The following is a 6645-nucleotide window of genomic DNA, read 5'->3' on the forward strand; positions in this document are numbered from 1 at the left end:
CGTTAGAGGTGAAATTCTTGGATCGTGGCAAGACAAACTACTGCGAAAGCATTTGCCAAGAATGTTTTCATTAATCAAGAACGAAAGTCAGAGTATTGAAGAGGATTAGATACCCTCGTAATTCTGACCATAAACTATACCAACCTACAATTTGTCAAAGTCGATCTTGACTTGGCAAGAGATTAACCGGGAAACCAAAGTTTATTGGTTCCGGGGGAAGTATGGTTGCAAAATCGAAACTTAAAGGAATTGACGGAAGGGCACCACCAGGAGTGGAGCCTGCGGCTTAATTTGACTCAACACGGGAAAACTCACCCGGTCCAGACATCTTAAGGATTGACAGATTGAATATCTTTCATGATTATATGGGCGGTGGTGCATGGCCGTTCTTAGTTAGTGGAGTGATCTGTCTGGTTAATTCCGATAACGAACGAGATCTTCTCCATCTAAATAATGAAATTCACTATATGTGAATTCAAACACTTCTTAGAGGAACTATGCGGAATTAAATACCGCAGATGAAGTGAGGCTATAACAGGTCTGTGATGCCCTTAGATGTTCTGGACTGCACGCGCGCTACACTGTGTACTTTTAGATTGAGTACTCAGCCCTTGGTCCGAAATGGACTGGGCAATCAGAGAAAAGTACAGCGCTTCAAGGGGATCGTCTGTTGTAACTTGCAGACGTGAACCAGGAATTCCTGGTACTTATGAGTCAACAACTCATAGGGATTACGTCCCTGCCCTTTGTACACACCGCCCGTCGCTACTACTGATTGGATAGTTAAGCAAGAATTGCAAATTCCTACTGTTGGGACTTCGGTCTCCGGCAACGGGATGAAGCGGATCGAGCTTAATTGTCTAGAGGAAGTAAAAGTCGTAACAAGGTTTCCGTAGGGGAACCTGCGGAAGGATCAGTGATTGATTCCTTCGGGCATGGCTGCTGGTAGAGGCCATGTCTGTAGTGCGCATGACGCTCTGTCGCTAGAGATTGCTTGGCAACCAATCTCGAATTATGTATCGAGCTCAAAAACTACTTGTGTGGATACATAGTTCAGCAGTCATGGCAAGGGACTGCTTAAAGGGAGACTAGTTAGCAAAAGCAGCCTAGCAGAACTGCAGCTATCTAGATCTCAGAAGCTGGGTTATAGAAGCCCAGCTATAGACTTGTGAATGAGAAAGGCCTAAAAAGGTCCACAAGTCGCGTGGTTAGAACCGACACGCAAAAATCCCAGCGAGTGACAGAGCGTTGCGCTGTTCAGTGGGAAAGAGTTGAGCTACTCGGGGCGCCCACTGAACTTGCTCCGAGCCAAAGGCTCGAAAAAACACAGCTTAGCCTCAGATCCTTTACATAGAAGGCTAGCTAAAATAAACTTACCTTGGACGAGGGTAAAGTTTAGTCAGTTCTTAGGGGAGAGTAATCCACAGCTTCTCGCCCTCTGAACATTCTCCCAGATATGTAGGTCTGGGAGAGTCTCCTCCTGTTCTTCGGAATCTGGAGGTAGACAAAGACAGTACGATACGATCTTGCATCGGGATGACTAACCGATAATGATCATAATCTGACAATTTTTCCGGCTTGAGGCACCGGAGTCAGATTAAAGACACATACTGAACTAAAGGCGTATGTGCAAAGCTTGTCGGAGTGTAGAGAGTCAAGCTGAGTTGACTCGTCACGTGGTGATGACAACAGCCATGTGCAAAACACTCACAACTTTATCGTCTATGTGGAAAAGGTTGCTAACAGCGCTCTCTATGAGAGGCCCTCGCATATAACTATACGAGGAAAAGGCGATAGAGTTGTTTGAATGTGGGGCAGGTTCATCGACAAGCTAAGTTGATCACATTCTTGTTGTGGCATCCTACTAGAATTGGTCACGGTCTGCACCAACTCTCCCCAAGTTGGCCAGACTTAAAACTAGAAATAAGGTTTGCAGCTATGTGAACCTAGAAACTGTAAAGGAGTTGAAAGAACTTAAAGGAATTGAAAGAGGCCTTGAGGTATATCCTCTTGGTAAAGACCCACAAAAGCTCACAAAAGTGGCTTCGAAGGGCAAAACTGGTTCATCCAAAACAATTGGAGAGCTTAAAGCAGAACCAATTCGAATGAAACACTATTGGTGAAACTTCATCATGAGAACGTCACAAGCTGATCACGCTCTATGATATGACTAGTATTATGTTGCTTCTAGTAGGCTAAGCGCAAGCCGAAACATCAACATGTGAAAGTCGTAGAATTTTGCAATCAAACTGTGGCTAGTACTGTGATGTTACTAGTAACCTGGTGTTCCGTCATATGGCCAAGAGAGCATTTGAAGGCGAAACTTCTGCATGGGAAAGCTGCATCATGATCAAAATTTTATATCGAGTATTATGTTGACGTTAGTAGGCCTTGGCCGAAAACGCAGCATGTGAAAGGTATAGATAAAAGTTATTGTTGCAGTCAGTACTGTGTAGTTACTAGTAGCTGGATTTAAGCTCAAAATGAGACACTGTTGGTGAAACTTCATCATGAGAATGTCACAAGCTGATCAAGCTCTATGATATGACTAGTATTATGTTGCTTCTAGTAGGCTAAGCGCAAGCCGAAACATCAACATGTGAAAGTCGTAGAATTTTGCGATCAAATTGTGGCTAGTACTGTGATGTTACTAGTAACCTTGTGTTACGTCATATGGCCAAGAGAGCATTTGAAGGCGAAACTTCTGCATGGGGAAGCTGCATCATGAACAAAAGTTTATATCGAGTATTATGTTGACATTAGTAGGCCCTGGCCGAAAGCGCAGCATGTGAAAGGTATAGATAAAAGTTATCGTTGCAGTCAGTACTGTGTAGTTACTAGTAGCTGGATTTAAGCTCGAAATGAGACACTGTTGGTGAAACTTCATCATGAGAACGTCACAAGCTGATCACGCTCCATGATATGACTAGTATTATGTTGCTTCTAGTAGGCTAAGCGCAAGCCGAAACATCAACATGTGAAAGTCGTAGAATTTTGCGATCAAATTGTGGCTAGTACTGTGATGTTACTAGTAACCTTGTGTTACGTCATATGGCCAAGAGAGCATTTGAAGGCGAAACTTCTGCATGGGGAAGCTGCATCATGAACAAAAGTTTATATCGAGTATTATGTTGACGTTAGTAGGCCCTGGCCGAAAGCGCAGCATGTGAAAGGTATAGATAAAAGTTAGCGTTGCAGTCAGTACTGTGTAGTTACTAGTAGCTGGATTTAAGCTCGAAATGAGACACTGTTGGTGAAACTTCATCATGAGAACGTCACAAGCTGATCACGCTCTATGATATGACTAGTATTATGTTGCTTCTAGTAGGCTAAGCGCAAGCCGAAACATCAACATGTGAAAGTCGTAGAATTTTGCAATCAAACTGTTGTTAGTACTGTGATGTTACTAGTAACCTTTTCTTACGTCATATGGCCAAGAGAGCATTTGAAGGCGAAACTTCTGCATGGGGAAGCTGCATCATGAACAAAAGTTTATATCGAGTATTATGTTGACGTTAGTAGGCCCTGGCCGAAAGCGCAGCATGTGAAAGGTATAGATAAAAGTTATCGTTGCAGTCAGTACTGTGTAGTTACTAGTAGCTGGATTTAAGCTCGAAGTGAGACACTGTTGGTGAAACTTCATCATGAGAACGTCACAAGCTGATCACGCTCTATGATATGACTAGTATTATGTTGCTTATAGTAGGCTAAGCGCAAGCCGAAACATCAACATGTGAAAGTCGTAGAATTTTGCGATCAAATTGTGGCTAGTACTGTGATGTTACTAGTAACCTTGTGTTACGTCATATGGCCAAGAGAGCATTTGAAGGCGAAACTTCTGCATGGGGAAGCTGCATCATGAACAAAAGTTTATATCGAGTATTATGTTGACGTTAGTAGGCCCTGGCCGAAAGCGCAGCATGTGAAAGGTATAGATAAAAGTTAGCGTTGCAGTCAGTACTGTGTAGTTACTAGTAGCTGGATTTAAGCTCGAAATGAGACACTGTTGGTGAAACTTCATCATGAGAACGTCACAAGCTGATCACGCTCTATGATATGACTAGTATTATGTTGCTTCTAGTAGGCTAAGCGCAAGCCGAAACATCAACATGTGAAAGTCGTAGAATTTTGCAATCAAACTGTGGCTAGTACTGTGATGTTACTAGTAACCTTTTCTTACGTCATATGGCCAAGAGAGCATTTGAAGGCGAAACTTCTGCATGGGGAAGCTGCATCATGAACAAAAGTTTATATCGAGTATTATGTTGACGTTAGTAGGCCCTGGCCGAAAGCGCAGCATGTGAAAGGTATAGATAAAAGTTATCGTTGCAGTCAGTACTGTGTAGTTACTAGTAGCTGGATTTAAGCTCGAAGTGAGACACTGTTGGTGAAACTTCATCATGAGAACGTCACAAGCTGATCACGCTCTATGATATGACTAGTATTATGTTGCTTATAGTAGGCTAAGCGCAAGCCGAAACATCAACATGTGAAAGTCGTAGAATTTTGCGATCAAACTGTGGCTAGTACTTTGATGATGCTTGTAGCCAACCGAATTGGTTGAAAAGCCCAATAAGTAAGCTAACTTGGGAGAGCTTGTTGGAAACCAAATGCTACTAGATTGGTCCAAATACATCCTTCAACAGGGGATCACTTGGCTCGCTTTACGAAGAGGAGCACAGCTATATGTGTTAATTCGGTATGAATCGCAAGATTTGTTTACCGACCTCTCTAACGCAAAAGGCGGTCTCGGCTTCGGCTGTTGACTGCGTCCGATTCAGGGTTATATAACTCTCGATTGAACACATTGATGTTCTATTGTTGGTGCTTCCAATAAAATTGGAACACTTAAAGCAGAACCGATTCAAATAATAGCATTCTGATCAATGATTGCATTCCTTGATCAAGAACTGCTGGAGTCATTGTGATGGCGAATTTTCTTCATAAGAAAATTGCAAAGAGACGGAACTTAATGAGACTAGTATTATGTTGTTTCTAGTAAGCGGAAGCTGAAACAGCAACATGTGAAAATCAAGTTTTGTTCAATGATCTCGAGGCGATAAGTACTATGAAGCAACTAGTAGCCTAAGCATGACTCAGATTTGAGACAGTCAAAAAGACTGGCGAAACTTCTTCACATGAAAGTTACATAGAGAACTACAAATGTATACAGCGAGTATTATGTTGTTTCTAGTAGGCGAAAGCTGAAACATCAACATGTGAAAGTTGTCTGCAAACTGTAGAACGATATGTGATTAGTACTGTGCTGTTACTAGTAGCCAGTCTGACTGTAGAAGCCAAGACAAAGGGAAACTAATGCATCTGAAAAGGACAAGTTATGGAAAGGTATGCACGATAAGTATTATGTTGTTTCTAGTAAGCGGCAGCTGAAACATCAACATGTGAACGTCGTTGTGTACAGTAACCTAGAACTATATAGTCCTTAGTAACGTGCATTTACTAGTACCTGTAATTGGTATTCAGACTCAGGCAGTTTGGAATAGTTTGGCAAAGATGCACCAGAGAAAACTGGGATTTGATACAGAAATTGTTGAATACAAGTATTATGCTGCTTCTAGTAGGTTGAATCCGAAACATCAGCATGTGAAAATTGAAAACATTTCTGGTTCGAATTGTCACAAGTATTTGGTGATCTGAGTAGCCAAACTCACTACAACGCCAATTGAAGGCAAAAATTCTCAACGGGAAAAGCTATTCTCATTGAATGAGCTAACAAGACGAGTATTATGTTGCTTCTAGTAGGCGAAAGCCAAAACATCAACATGTGAAAGTCTTGCTGAACAAATTTAATGTTGTTGAGCTCAGTACCGTGTGAATTAGTAGCCATAATTGGCGAGCGAAAATTGAACTGGCGAAACTTCGTCTTTGGAAAATTGCAGATGCCGAGCACTTATTTTGCAACGAGTATTATGTTGACTGTAGTAAGCGAAAGCCGAAACAGCAACATGTGAAAGCTGTTGAAATTTGTGGTCATTTTGCAATAAGTACAAGGAGTGTAACTAGTAGCCAGGTCAAAATTTGGGATAAGAATGAGCAAAAATTCTGCATGAGAACAGTTGAAATTATGAAACTAAATTACAAAGACTAGTATTATGTTGTTTCGAGTACGCGAAAGCGGAAACATCAACATGTGAACGTTTGTAACGAAGTTTCGTTAATTTTCAGCCTAGTACTGAGCAAGAACGAGTAGCCTCATCTCCAATCCCACGCAAAATGTAGTGAAATATGTGAGTGAACCTTATTCACGGTGAGGGTTTCCCGAGGTCTGTATTGCAGCGAGTATTATGTTGCTTCTAGTAAGCGAAAGCTGAAACAACAACATTTGAAAGTTGGAATTAATGACTGAATGGAAACTTCGACCTGTGTTTGATAGTAGTAGCGAACAAAACTGCTGAATCGGTTTCTGTCTCATATTGGTCAGTGAACCAATTAAGAGACAATCAACTACATAACCTGAATTGGGCGAGAGAACCCCCTTAACTTAAGCATATCAGTAAGGGGAGGAAAAGAAATCAACTGAGAATCCCTTAGTAATGGCGAATGAACAGGGAAAAGCTCATCGGGAAGAGAAATGGCAACATTTCTCGGTGTCCGGTATGGTTTGATGCTAGACTGGTGAATTTG

At 41.7% G+C, this 6645-nt stretch overlaps 1 non-coding gene and 1 pseudogene across 1 annotated transcript in view; both read left to right on the forward strand.

Annotated features, from left to right (window-relative positions):
• The first annotated feature begins 4634 nt into the window (after positions 1-4634).
• LOC142357523 (5.8S ribosomal RNA) lies at positions 4635-4786 on the forward strand (annotated as a pseudogene).
• Positions 4787-6469: 1683 nt separating this feature from the next.
• LOC142357524 (large subunit ribosomal RNA) overlaps positions 6470-6645 on the forward strand; it is a 3522-nt gene continuing 3346 nt past the window's right edge. Inside the window, exon 1 of the ribosomal RNA XR_012761619.1 lies at positions 6470-6645. This exon is cut by the window's right edge and continues 3346 nt beyond it. This is a non-coding gene — a ribosomal RNA (large subunit ribosomal RNA).

This window comes from Convolutriloba macropyga, unplaced genomic scaffold (genome assembly GCF_964194025.1).
Source record: "Convolutriloba macropyga unplaced genomic scaffold, txConMacr16.3 SCAFFOLD_4387, whole genome shotgun sequence".
In the NCBI taxonomy this organism is placed as follows: Eukaryota; Metazoa; Xenacoelomorpha; order Acoela; family Convolutidae; genus Convolutriloba; species Convolutriloba macropyga.